The sequence below is a fragment of the Notechis scutatus genome, chromosome 3 (genome assembly GCF_049901735.1).
Source record: "Notechis scutatus isolate UNSWTSFEM ecotype Mainland chromosome 3, rNotScu1.2, whole genome shotgun sequence".
NCBI classification, from domain to species: domain Eukaryota; kingdom Metazoa; phylum Chordata; class Lepidosauria; order Squamata; family Elapidae; genus Notechis; species Notechis scutatus.
In genome coordinates this window covers 173,170,630-173,184,731 of record NC_142011.1, presented here as the reverse complement: position 1 = coordinate 173,184,731, position 14,102 = coordinate 173,170,630, and the positions used below count along the sequence as shown (strand labels likewise).

At 46.0% G+C, this 14,102-nt stretch overlaps 1 long non-coding RNA gene across 1 annotated transcript; it reads right to left on the bottom strand.

Moving 5' to 3' along the window:
- Positions 1-972: 972 nt before the first annotated feature.
- LOC148131484 (uncharacterized) lies at positions 973-7,457 on the bottom strand. Its single transcript, XR_015748932.1, has 2 exons — positions 7,106-7,457; positions 973-2,276 (listed from the first exon to the last, which is right to left on the bottom strand). It is a non-coding gene; the product is annotated as an uncharacterized LOC148131484 (long non-coding RNA).
- Positions 7,458-14,102: the final 6,645 nt, after the last annotated feature.

The following is a 14,102-nucleotide window of genomic DNA, read 5'->3' as shown; positions in this document are numbered from 1 at the left end:
AACAGTAAGCCACCATCTGTATCGCTTTGCCGAATGGCGAAAAATCTGTTTATTAAAACCATTTAGCTTTACAGACTAAATGATAGGTAATAGGCCACATAATACAGATCAGCCGCGTTTCAAGGATTATACCACATTAATTATGTTTATATTTACCAACACTTAGGTGGGCCTGATTGCTCACACCCATAGGTCTGTTCATAAGTAGGGTTATAAGTAAATTTTATTTTATGAAACGTCCTTCCCAGATTATGTGTATTTAAGTAATTTTATGATATTATGTTTACATATGTTAACCTTTACATATGTTTAAACCTTTCATAGGTCACACATTTTTCATAGTGTGCATTCAACAATTACATTTCTCTAGAAAAATATAATGCTTGAAAATATTCAAGATACAGCAGTATTAGGAATAATACACCCATCTCTCTCACACACCCATAAAAATGTAGGGAAAATATACCATGATTTGCAGCCCACACTTTTCTTAAAAAATGCTACAGTATGAAAATATTTTCTACATCCAGGCGTATATAAATATAGCCCAACTTGATTTCATAATATTTTCTCTAGGAGGCCTCACTGGGAACCTTGGCTTCAGCACCGTGGACAGCACCCAGGGTTTTGGCTGATTCCAGTCAGAGATGGTTTCTGCTCTCTCCCCTTTGTTCTTGTGCAATTTTAGGCCTAGGCTAACAAAGACATCCTTGTATAATGAAGGATAATTTAAGGACTCTCCCAGCCTTCCCACTTCTATTTGCACTGCTATCAACACCCTACAGATTTATGCTACTTTTATTAATGCAATCACAATATTTTAACCTCAACTTATGCAATTCCTAGTATGGACTATGTTAACAAAACAATGTATAATTGACAATGTACAATATCTTTTCTATTTCTGGGCCAGTTGTTTGGGCTAGATTTCAGGAGACGAATATATAAACAATAAACATAAGGATGCCACCATGTTATTTAATGTATTTATTTCCCTTCCATTGTCTTTACACAGTTTAGATAACAAACTCTGTAAATATCAAATGAAACCTACCTGTTCTTGTACGATGTCCTGAATGGCCTGAATTGATAAGGCTACTAGGTTAGATGAACATCAGCATCTGGTATCACTTCATGACTGCATGTATGCTCAGCTGTTGGAATTACATTGTTTTGGACATTTATAGAAAGCTATGCATTTGGTTCAAATCTTCTTCTTTGGCAGATTATTCAACCAGCTGTTCAGGATGTCTTCAAGCCTCGCTCTTGGCATTCACCGCGTGCCTTAATTGTATGACATTAAATCAAGGTCCGCTGTGAACACGGAGAGACGGAGACTGTACTGTTCTCTCTTGCTCACTTGCTCCTTCCACAAACCAAAATAGCAAGCAACCTTTTAAAGAGAAAACTCACCCCCCGCCCTTTATCTCCCAGGCCCAATTTGAAGCTGAGGCTGCTTGCTAGCCCATCTGTCAAATCTACTGTGCAGGAGCCTATTTAAAGCTGCTTCCTTAAGCTGCTCTAATGTGGTGCTCTCTCTCTCTCTCTCTTTCCTCTCCTCTCTCATTCCTTAAGACTACAGAATGATATGGCTTTGCCCTGATTGCTCTTGAAGACTCCGGATTTGTTTTGCCAACCAGCTCTACCCCCCCTCCTCTTCAAAGCTGTCCATAGCCATTTGGATACTGCAGGGAAAGACATTTAAGCATCTCCAACTCTTCTGCGTAAAGGAAGAGTCTGCAATAGCCACACGCTTATATTTCTCAGACTGGGAAGTCTGCACAAATGAAAGAGGCAGAATGCATGTTGACTTGCTCGGTAAAGCGAAAAACATTAATGCAATAGCAGCTGCCCGTTCCCAAGAGGTTCGAACAGCCCATTTAGTTTGGTGACAGTGTCTTTGTGGGAGGAGGAGGTGGGGGAAGGAGGAGAAGGAGATGGAAGAATGGGGTAAGAACAGAAACACCACCACATGTTAAACTTGGCAGTAATTAAATCAGAATCAACTCCTGAGTGGATCCTGTGGCAAGAGGACTGCTTTACCAGGACTGGAGTCTGGTTATCAATGACTTGACTCCTGCAGCAGCTGGATAGTGGCATCTGGCTTCTGCTTCTCCACTGCACTGGCACACTGTTCCAATCCACAACAACAAATGGCCAAAGAACCCAGTTGTCCAAAGACCCCAGCAATAGCAGCAGCACCAGAGCTCGAGCTATCCAGAGGAAGTAGAGGGCAAATCATACATCGCAGGCCTTCTGGGTGATACTTTGGTCTCCTAAGAAAGAAAAGCAAAAGAGATTGTGAGAGAAAAGGAGCCTGCTGCCTGGACCGGCATGAACATGCTCAATGACTGCAGGTGACAAAGGCAGCAGAAGGTGGGATGAAGAGGGGTAGGAGTGGAGAAGGGAAGAGAGAAGAGGATTGAAATAAATTGGAGGGGAAAACCTAACACAAAAGGTGGGGGAAGCTTAGTCCCCCCCCCCCAGCTGTCCCACTTGAGAAGAAGGAGCTGCACTTTTCTCTGATCAAGGGTGCCCTTCTGGCCCATTTGCCTCAAAAGCTGTTTCCACATGGATCAGAATCCAAAACTGGCCCAGGAGTTACATCACAACCACCACAAAGCTTGTTGGGTTCTTTCTGACCCCAAACTGAAGCAGCCTCTTAGTTTCTCAGAGAGGTGCAGAGGCCAAGCAAAAGACCATTGAAAACAAAAGCAATGCATTCAAAGGCAGGCAAAAAGGCAAAGGAGAATATGAAGCCCCCCACCCCTTTCACTCTCCCAGATACAAGCAACCCCTACCCCATGGAAAAGGGGAGGAAAATCCAGGATTCCCTCCAGACCTTGAGCAAAGTCAACCATCTTTCTGAATTGGGAAGGTAGCCGTCAATCTTTCTCCTGGGTCGGAGGTTGGGCTGTGGGAGAAAAGGTCCGGAGCTGTCCGACTTGCTGTGTGTTCGCCCTTGTTCGCTGCTTCAGCATTAGGATTAATGGCTCTCCAGCCAAACAAATAAGGCATCTGCCTCCAGTACAAGAGGATTATACGGGGGCTGCTGACGTCATCGGGCAGGCAGATGTTTGCTCCAAAGTCCTGCTTGCCTCCCAGTGTCCTTGAAAGCCGCTCTCACCCGCCCGGAAGCAGGTCTAAGCCCCAGTTGGAGCAGGAGATCTGCTCCCTTCCATGGAGGACTATCATGCCTCAAAGCCATGAAAAAGCCTCCATGTAAAATACGCCTCATCCGGGATTTCAGATTTTTCAAGGTCAGAGCTTCTGATGACAGATTTCCCCAAAAGTCCAGCATGATCAGCCTAGATTTACCTATCTCGTCAGTGAGACTGGTACTGGTGGCCATACCTTGCCCAGCCAAGAGGCTGGATTTCTTCATCTGGCCTCTACCTGAAGAAGGCTTTCTGCAAGCCCAGCACAATATCCCCTCCCCTTGCCATTCGAGTGGCCTCATTTACCAGCAACAGAAGGCGGCTGCTCCTCCAGCATCTTGCCCCCACCCCTTCCATGAAATGAGAACAGATTTGCTTTAAATACTCCTGGTGCGGAAGGGTGGGGGGGAGGTGGGGGAGAAAAGAAGGCAGGGAGGTGGAAGAGGAGGCAGGGTTGATCACAGATTCACAGCTAAGCTTGCATTATATAAAATGCAGAGTCCTTTCGCATCACAATGGAGGGCAGCAGAGAGACAGAAGAGTTTGTACAGCAATTAATACAACAGCTGTAGATGCTGCATTACTGTGAAAGAATTAGTAGCCTTCTTTCTCCAAGGGTTGCATCTTTCCAAACTGGTGGGACAAACAGGCAATGAGAGAGACAGAAGGGAGAGGTAATGTCATTGCATTTGCTCTGATGAGTAGGAAGCACAATCACTCAACACAGTAATCCTGAGGCAAGGTATGCCTGAAGACCTTACCTTCACATCTGAATCAGATGTGATAAACTGTAAGATAAAACAGCACGAGATACTGAAGTATCCTGGTATCAAATGCTTCTGGTATGAGTTGGTGTTGGTATGGCAGCCACAAACCTTCAGGTAGTTCATGAGTAGTTGGCAATAGTTGTCTGCAATTGTCCACAAAAGAAGGGTGATGTACTTTAGTACCAACAAGGTTTCAGGTAACATCTGCAGTATCAGCAGTGTCTTCAGATGATTTAGTCCAGAAAAGTCAGAAAGAAACATTAAACCGCTGGCTCCATCAAGCAAACAAGAAGCCAAGTCTCTCTGATAGAGTTCCTGCATCTCTTAGTCTTCCGTGCATGCTTTTGGAAGTGCCAACTGGAGCAAATTCCCCTCTTCTCTCTCTGCTGCGAAGAGATCAGAATGGCAGGTCTTCTTTGCTGCCTCCATAAAAAGAGGCCCTTATATCCTTCTAATATCTGTAAGACATAGCTAGGAACAGGGAGGAGAATTAAAACTTTGGGATGGATTCAAAAAGCTTGGTAATGACATCAAGGTCTTCAGGAAGGGTGAACCAAGATTCAAAGTGTGATAAGAAAAAAATATCTAAAGGGACAAATGTTGCTTTAAAGGCAGGATGTTGCTTTGCTTGGCTCTGAAACAGATGACTCATCAGCCTGGTTTCTTCGAACTAAACAATAGTGTCATAATTCAGCTCCAACCACTAGGGAAGCCTAGATCCTGGCATCCCTTGTCAAGAGAAGAATAGATCGCCAATACAGAGGGGCGAGTGATATGCCTGGCCTGCATGCCTTATTGAGATCGGCTGTGTATTATCTTTGTCTGTCAGCCTGGCATTTCATTTTTTCCATTTGGGAAGTGGGACACTGATAGCATCTATTTAATTTATACTGGTGTCACTCAGCTAATGGAAGAACTGAACTGTAGCGTTTCTTTTGTCTTTCTGAACACGCACACATGCACAAATGCTCACATTTTTCTTTGACAGGTGACAAAATGTGTGCGGTATTATAACTGCTGATGTCCTGTAAACCTAGCATACTAGGCTTAGTTTATAGGGGGAAATTGCAAAGGGTATGCATGCTTTGACCGATGATAGCTCTATATGGACTATTTGTGCCTGTCCTTGTAAAATTTACTTTCAAAACAAGCAGCTCCCACCAAGCATTTATGGATTCTCCTGTGGTGTGGAATTGACAGAATCTGCAACAATAATAGTGATATTATTATTCTAGAGAGATAATCCAAGTTTAATATCCGTTCGCTGTCCATGGTTTTGATAGATCCCAAGATAGTCGGAGGGAGAAAAGAACTGCTCTCCTTTTCACCATTTTGATTATTTGGTTTAATGGGTTGTAAAAATGTAGAAGTAATTTCATATTAAATTTGATATTTATCTTGGGAAGTTCTCATAGACACACACACACACACACACACACACACCTCTTTTAGAAAATATGAGAACATTATAAAAAAAAGCTAGAATAGATTGTTGTTATGCAAAACAGACTGTAAATCACAAAGTAGTTTTCAGAAAGAAGTAAGGAGTATATATAATGATGTGTGTACAATAATGGAGGAGTAGTTGAAACATAATGTTACTATTTCACATTTGATAGTCACCATTTCAACATGACTATAAAGAGAAATAAATGCGGCATGGTATGTTGGAGGAAAAACTTGATACTTAGAAGAAAAACCGTTACTGCATTATTCCGTTTGAAGCCTTTCAAAGACTGTTTTGAATTATACAACAAATGCTTTTTAAATGGTGAGCAAAACACTGAGTTCTGCCATGATTTTGAAAACTTTATACGTGCAGAGGGATAATTTAACGGATAGACATTATTTCTACCCAGCTGGGAAATTCTCTTTTTGGGCAACATCTTTAGAATCTGTGACCCAACTCGCGATCGCAGGCGGTATCGGTAATCTCCTCTTTTGCCTTTTGTCTAAGGAATCCCGTAGCTTGCGCTAACGTTTGAGTCTTGTTTGGAGGTTAAAAATACACAGTGGTCCATTTTCATCTGAGAGCGCTTGGTCAAATCTCTTCCTTCTCGTAAAGAATAGCAGATCGACGCCGGGGTGTTTTAAAAGGAGACCCTTTCTCTCTTTCTTTCTCGTGCTCGCCTTTCCTTTCCCTGTCGGCCTTCTCTTCTCTCCCTATCAGAGAAGGATGTTTCCACTGCAGGGACAAACGTCTTCCATTCTTTCCTGCGGCTGCGAGGTTCCGTTTGGAGATAAGGGGACGGTGCGTTGGTGGAGCGCTAGCAGCGGTGGGGCACGCCGAGCCCAACGGGACCAGGACCCTCCTTGCCATCTGCCTTTCTCCCCTTTGAAGACCCGAAGTAGCTCGTTGGGGAAGGCGGGCTGGCCACTGCGGAGCCGGCCAACTCGGTAGAGGGGTGAGGACGCCTCGGTCTCGGCTAGGCAGGGCCAGGGCTGGAGGAGGCTCCTCTCAAAGGCTCCCTGGGCTTGAGGCGGCCTTCCCTGCCTCCTCTCTCCGGCCTCGCCACAAAGCCCCTCGCCATTTTCCCCCGGCCTGGCAGGAACCAAAGCAGCGCCGCCGCCGCGCCGCATAGCTTCAGCACCACAACAAAGAGAAGCCCGTCGGAATGCTCCGAGGCGCCCTTTCCCGGCCAAACAGCCTTTGGCTGGCCTTTGCCTCCCCTGGGAAGGAGAGGCTGGTCCGGCACCGCGTACAGAAGCGAGGGGCCCCTTGGGCGCAGCTCAATCGCGGCAGAATCGGGAGCGGAGAGTGAGAGAATCCCAGCCCCCCAAGGCAGAGGCAGTCGCCGGCATCCTCCCCGCAACTCGCCGGGCTGCATTCCTTTAAGCGGCGCGCCTCCCGCTGCCCCTCGCCCAGATCGCCTCCCTGGCCGCCGCCTTGAACCCGGCCCAGGAAAAGCCTCGCTCGGAAACCGCCCAGAGACCGCTTCCAGCTTCGTCCCGCCCTCTCCTGCGCCGCCAGATCCTCAGCCTTCAAGGCACCTTGACCTGCCCATCAGGGCGAGCCCTGCTTGGGACTCTCTTGCTCGCCTTGTATCCGCCCCTTGGGCTAAGCTCGGAGCACCAGGTGGCTCCTTCCTTCCTTCCTTCCTTCCTTCCTTCCTTCCTTCCTTCCTTCCTTCCTTCTTTGCCAGCGCTAGCAAGTTGGGAGGCGACCGCGGTGGTACTTACAGGCGGTGCTGAAGATTTGCCTCGGCCGGACTGCTGGCGCAGGCGGAGAACCCTCCCAGGGATTTGCTGCTTGACATCCAGCCGAAAAGCGGCGGTGCGAGCCTGCCCGCCTGCTCCGGGAGCGCTGTAGCAGCAGCTGCACTTCTGCCTCCTCCTCCTCCTCCTCCTCCTCCCGTTTGCTCATTCCCTTCCTCCACTCCCGCGCGTCGGCTCGGCGTCCCTCATTGCTCTTCTCTTCCAATAGGGGGCAGGTCGCCGCCTGCATCCTAATCAGAGCGAAACATTCCGTCCCTTTCCGTAGGCATCTGGGTACCTCTTTGCAAGCCCCCGGCCGCAGCACAAAAGAGCATCTCTCTCTCTCTCTCTCTCCCCCCCTCTCCCTCCCTCTTCCCCTCCACCCCACTCTCACCTTCTCTTTCTCTCTCCCCCTGCCTTGTTTGCCTCCCAACAATTTGCATGGTGGTGATCTGTCCTTAATGCGGGAGGGGCAACGTCTTGATTTTTAAAAGGATATTTATTTATTTATGTATTTGGCAGGTGAACTCCCTGCCCCCTTTAAGTATCACGTCAAGTTTCAGCGTTGGGGGAAAAATATATATATATATTCGCTGTGAGGAGGAGGTGGAGGAAGCGCGCGCCGGCAGCCCTCCTGCCCCTCCTGCCCGCGCTCGGTTCCGTCTCCTCCGCTGGCCCCTCCGGGTCCCACAAAGGTCACCCCAGAGAAAAATCCGCGATTATCCTCCCGCCTCTGTCCGAAAAGCAACGGCGTCGCTCTCCAGGGTTTGCAAACTTTTGAGAATCGAAATTTTAGGCCGTGTGTGTTTGCGAACAAGGTTCAACCAAATGCGGGAACTTAAGGAATGTTATATTTATGAGAACCCACCGGGTCATAATCCAACCTGCGCCGGCTTGTTATATTTTAACCGCGGAAGTCCTGTTTTGCTTTGCGTTTTCTTTTCTTTTCTTTCTTAAAAAAAACCCACTTCCAAATATGTTTTACTGTATTCAAGGAAGGATACAAATGAAAAATCAATGATTTTTTTTTTAAAAAAAGAAAAGTATTTTAGACTGCATGAGAAAAGCAGGCAGCTATACCGTTCTTCGCGTTTGTCTTTGCTATTCATCACAAACCGCAGGAGTTTAGGGAAAAGTCAGGTGCCTGGCAAACGGCGCCCGAAGGAACGAGTTGCAAGGAGGCACAGGAGCGCGCGCGCGCCCACCACCACCACCGCCCCCCCTCCAGTTGCACACGCACACGAACCCTCGCGACCCAGAGAAAGGCAAAGTTCCCAACGCCTGGCTGCACAGCTCGTTTCCCTCCCGCCCGCCCGCCTTTCAGAACTGCGCGGCTCTTCCCCCGGGCCAGAGGAGGGATGGCGAGCTGGGTTGAGTCCCCCCATCCCTTCCCCATTCCTTCCCGCCCTCCCCCCCACCTCGCCACCCGCCGCCCTAATCTCGCCCGCCCGCCTTGCTTCGTGCCAGGTTGCGGTCTCTGGGGCTGGGAAGCCCTCCTAACTCGGTGCCTGCCGGGGGGACGGCGCGGAGAGGGACTAGCCGCGTTAGCGCCCCTTGTTTTCATACTCAAAACTCCTCCGTTACGCCTCCCCTACGTACGCCTAATCTCTGAGAGGTGCCTTCAGCGTCTTTCCCGAGGATTCAGGAACGCCGCGGGCTCTTTGCAGACCTCTGTAAGGGAAGCAGAGAGGTTCCCCCATCCCCCGGAACAGGAATGATTCAAAAGTCCCGGTTACCTTAAGTTTCCCCTTTGGGCTTCTTTGGTGCCCCCATCCTCTTCCCGAGTCCGGCGGGATTGGGTTTAAATGGGTTCTAATCCGACTCTGAAGGAGATTAAAGAGACCAACATAGTTGCAGTCAGGATTACCCCAAAGGAAAGAAAAAGGTATCTAATCCTCCTCGTTCTCGCCTCCTCCCTCCGGCACGCATTGTCCAGTTATAGCCTTTCTCACGTTATCTTTTGAATTATTATTATTATTTTTGAAGTGACCCGAGATCCCTACAAGGCCCCACCAAAGAGGGAAGAACACCGGAATGAAACCCCCTCGCCAGCGCCAGCCAACGCGAGCTCCCGAAAGAGAACGGCGTCAGGGGCTAACAAAGGAGAAGTCGCCTCAGGATCCTTCCCCTTCCCCTAGGAAAAGAGAAATCCGAATTCACCATTGCCCAATACCTGGCAGGGGATGAGAGAACTGCGGGGAATCTTGAAGGCGGTTTCCCCCTGGAGATCCGAAGCAAGCGAGGCGCCCGCATTTCCCAGCCATGTGAACTAGCGGTTGCGCCCCCGGCCCCGCATATTAGACCCTCAGATACTCTGGAGTACATCTCCTATTATCCCCAGTGGACAATATTGTTCGGACCAACTGGGGATTGTCTCAGATACGGAACAGTAGAGTTGAGAAGTGGCATCCAATCTACTATTCCACCAAACTTCACTGGCGTATTGAAGTCTTTTTTGTTTCAGTTGGAGGAATATCCGCACTTTCTGCCAACCCTTCTAAGTAGGGGTCACCGGCAGCTTCCTGAGGCAGGAACGGATGAGGTTGTCCTTCTTCCACTCCCAGACTATTGCCTATCTACACCCAGCGCTGGCCAATGTCATTTAATTGCAAGGGCTACCCTCGCCGCCTTTCTTTCACTCAAATAGAGGCAGGCCTCCAGAGGCGGCATAATGCCAGCGGTCTTGCTTTAAGACAGGGCAAGGTTACCATGTAATGGTAAAACTCTTGAAGCCCTTTTAGCATCGTCGTTTTGAGTCCAGTAACACAACTTCTAGTGTCTGGTTCTAGTGTCTCTCCTTTTTTATTCATCCACTTCCACAGATGTTAAGCCACGACACCCGACCGAGTCAGTGAGACTAGAAAAATGAGGTGCGGTTTTTAGTGGATTCTCGAGATCCCTGCCCTGGGTCTGTTTTCATAAATTGGAACTGCATTGGGACTGCTAAAAGGGACCAACCCGTAGGCAAGAAATCTGCCAAGCCTCCCCGCCACTGCCTCATAACCTCATAACTCAGGCAAGAATGCTGGCCGGCTCATTTTGGGGATGGACCAAGAAATAGGCTTGACCTGATGTAGTTCTCACTCGTTTTGAAACTCTGATCCAGCCTGATCGCGGGTTTCAACGCAGGCAGTGTTGAAAACGTAACCCAGCCTATGGCAGTGATTACCCAAGGCTGTATTTTTGCTGGTCAGAAAGAAATGATTAAGAGAGGGTGGGAAAGGAGCCCAAGGTGTTCTTTGTTGTGTCGTCACAAGGGACATTAGCATATCAAGCGAGGAAGGGAACAACAGCACTGGACTTCTTTCCCTACCCCCCTCCTCTCCCTTCTTTCATTTGAAGACAATGTAGCGCTCCTCATAGAAAATCTTCGGAGAGAGTTCTTGGCTTTGTGCAGGGTCTCTCCAGCCATTCGCTTCCATCCAGTTGCCAGACTAGACCGGAATGTCATGATAGAAAGGAGGCTTGAGCTCCATTCTTTTGTCCCTCGGGTCCACTTAACTCTACTTACAAATTTCGCCAGAACCTACCTATTGTCCAGTGCTGTATCTGGTTGTCCCCAGAGCAACTTTGTGGTCAGAGACTTGACTTATTCAAAATAACTTGGTTCCCTGTATCTGAAACATAGAAATATCATTGAGGTACCGCATTTGCTTGGAAGATGCCCTGATAATGGAGACAGTAAAACAAAGTCTAGGAATCATCCCTAAAATAAATTAATTTGAGACTGCCTTCTTCTAATCCAATGACAAGGAGCAATAGTAGCAGTAATAATATTGATTATGGTAGCAACATATGCAGGGGCCAAAACGCAGGGTTTTCTAAGAAAACCAGTGCTCAACATCATCAAGAAAATTATGATTGCCATGAACATTTCTGCCAATCTTCTGGGCTTTACAATTCCCAGTTTGCATCCCCAATGAGCCCAACACAGTTTCTACTGCTGGTATTTTATTTTCACAGGATTCCTTTTTTGCATTCTCAAGTGGATGGCTCACACTCCCCATTCTCTTCCCAAACCAATCATCTGAATCACCTGGTCCTCTTTCCAATGCCACTTTTTCAGCTGTGTGTCATGACTTCAGATATGTGCCAAAAGGATTTTATATAAATAATTGAAGTGAAATTTTAAAAGCTGTGCTGGGAAAAGGAAGAATTGCTCATCAGAAGAAATTTTCATGGAAAAAATGTACTTCAAATTATATTGTATACCATACTACCCTGTCTTACATCATCAATTCGGTCTGTGTTCAGATGAGCCTCAAGTTACTCAAGTATGCATCAGAATGAACAGAATAAAATATAATCACGGTAGTCTAATGTGAAGAAGGCCAGCCAATGCTTATAGTACACATGTTTATATTAGTAGGAGTTACTGATTACCTTAATTGGTGACTTCCATGTTAATTTGAGCTCAGTGCTCTTAAGTAGAAGAGGAGACTTGTAGACTAATACATTCCAAGAATGCTAGGTTGGAAAAGCCTGCAGTGGTGCATGGCTTCTGGCAAAACAAGTTTATTGACTTCTTTTGGATTCATTCCTAGTTTCTGAATAATTATGGGAAGCATCTCCCTCTTATTCTGATGTACTGTACTACCATCCTAGAATATTGGCTATACTGGCTAGGAGCGGTAGGCCAACCCATTAGGAAGACCCACAACTGAAAAGGGATAACTTTAGACTCAAGTAAGCTGTAAATCTTCATCCCATCTCAATGAAAAATGTGTTACAGTGATTAAACACTGGAGCTTAACACTGTCCTTCTTAGGCTTAATAGTATCAAGGCCAGCACCATCATAGACACTCCTGTTTTTTTAAAAAATGAAATTCAGATCCATAGAATAAATGAACATTACTAAGTCCTAGCTCTGATTTATTTTTCAATAAATAATGTTGAAATTAGTATAACTTAAAGTAAATGATAGTAGCTTGATATGTAGCTATGTTCTTACCCTACCCTACCCTACCCTACCCTACCCTATCCATTTATAGGAAAGGAAAAAAACCAAATTTAGCTAAAGCAGAAAAGGTATAAAATCAAACATTTTTAGCATTTTTTTAAAAAAAACAGATTGGAGAGAAGAACTGAAGATGTTGTGTGTAGATCCTGGCCTTCAAATTCTTTTGTGAGGGTATCAGCAGAAGCAGCAACACGTTTTTGATCTGGAAAGGCACAACAATACGGTGCGGTGCGCTTTGGTTTAATTCAGAAAGTCTGAGAGATGCCAATGGATGGGGATTTTCTAAATTTGAATGCATTTCTAGAAAATCCAGGCTAACAGCCATTAAGGAAAGGGGGAAAGGAGTTGGCGGGGGTGGGGGTGGGGAGGAACCACATTAAAGATTGCTGTGGCCAAAGTTCCTTTTGCAGGCTGGGCCATGAAAGGGGGCTTTTCCTATTCTGTGTGAAATCTCTGTTGTTGTTTGGCAAACAATGGGCGACTGGGAAGCTGAAGGAATGAATAGGCAATCTGCAGGATGCCTGTGGGTCAGTGCTTGGGGTCTCTGTCCTAAAGCCCTATTTCTCAGCTTGCCACAATAAAGTACCATGGGGTTTAAGGCTTTGCTGGGTCACTGGCCATCTTCTATTATTCAGCATCTCACAAGGTGGAGGGGGGGGATGCTTATTAATCAGCACTGACCAGAGGCCCCCTTTGGAAATGAGAAAAGAAAAGAAGCGGGGCACATATTCATACAGAGAATGAGAGAAAGAGAGAGAGAGAGAGAGAGAGAACCCTGAACAAGACTTCTTGAAAGCAAGCTCAGCCATTGGCACTTTGGACCCAAGTTTCCCATTGCCCTCCCCCTATTTATCCCTCCAAAACTTCCAAATCAGACCACAGGACAACTGGACTCTGCTCCCCCTGTCTCAGGCCTTCTCTCCTTTCCTTGGCTCTGAAGATGATGGAAACTTTCTTGAAAGTAAGGACCGCTTTTGTTCCAAATGCTGAGCCTGGCGGGAAACTAAAATGGGTATTGGAAGCACATACTGGCTTCTGATTCTGAACTTAGGAGAGGCTTCAGGGCCCCTACTGTCCTGGGAGTAGAAGGAAATTCAGACTTGGAGCTGTGGGCTTTTCAGTTGATGGATGAGATATCACTCCTGAAATTATCTGAGGATTTTTTTCCCTCCCTTTTCAAGTAGAATGGAAGGTTGTTGAATATATTAACTGGAAGAAGTTGAAGTTTCTTGACAAAGTTTTAACTAGTGTACCTGCTACCAACCACCTTAGGTTGAAGGGTGAAAAAGATTATTTACATTGGGAGAAATATGGTGGCATTATAAGCAAATGATTAGGGTGAAGCTTTAGAGCTAAATAAGTGGTTGTTTTGATGTGTGGTTTTCTTGATTTCAGATCTAATTTAGGGTAAAAAAGCTACTGATTTTCCCAAAGAGTTAGGAATACATTAGTCTATTATGGCTTTGTATTACTGGAGCTGTTTATATGAAACAATCTGTTGATATTCCTGGATATACACTCCTGAGAAACTGTATTTCCCCTTTAAAAGATTACAAATGCAGTATTGCTTTTCTTTTCTAAATGCAGTTCCCTATAAGCAATTTTTACTAAATTTGGTTTAAAAGAAGTGAGTAAATCTGAGTCACCATGTGTTTACTTGGGTGTAAATTCCATTAAATAAAATGCAATTTACTTCTGAGCAAATATATATAAGAAGGGGTTGAATGGCCACATTCTCAGATATAAAGCTCAGAGTAACTTACATCCAAATAAACATACATAGAATGCCACTGCCTATTTCATTTGACTAGGAACAAGCTTCTTATTGTTGGTTAGTTGGCTTTGCTTATGTATTAATTGAGAATTAGCTTCAAAAGGTACAGCTCATGCTGAAAGTGCAAAGGCATAAAGTGTCCATGAAGTAATGAATTTGTTTATCATTGCAAATACTGAATTCTTGGTTATTATTCTGTTTTTCTCTCTTTCCCTCCATCCCCCACAGATATTAACATCAACAGTAA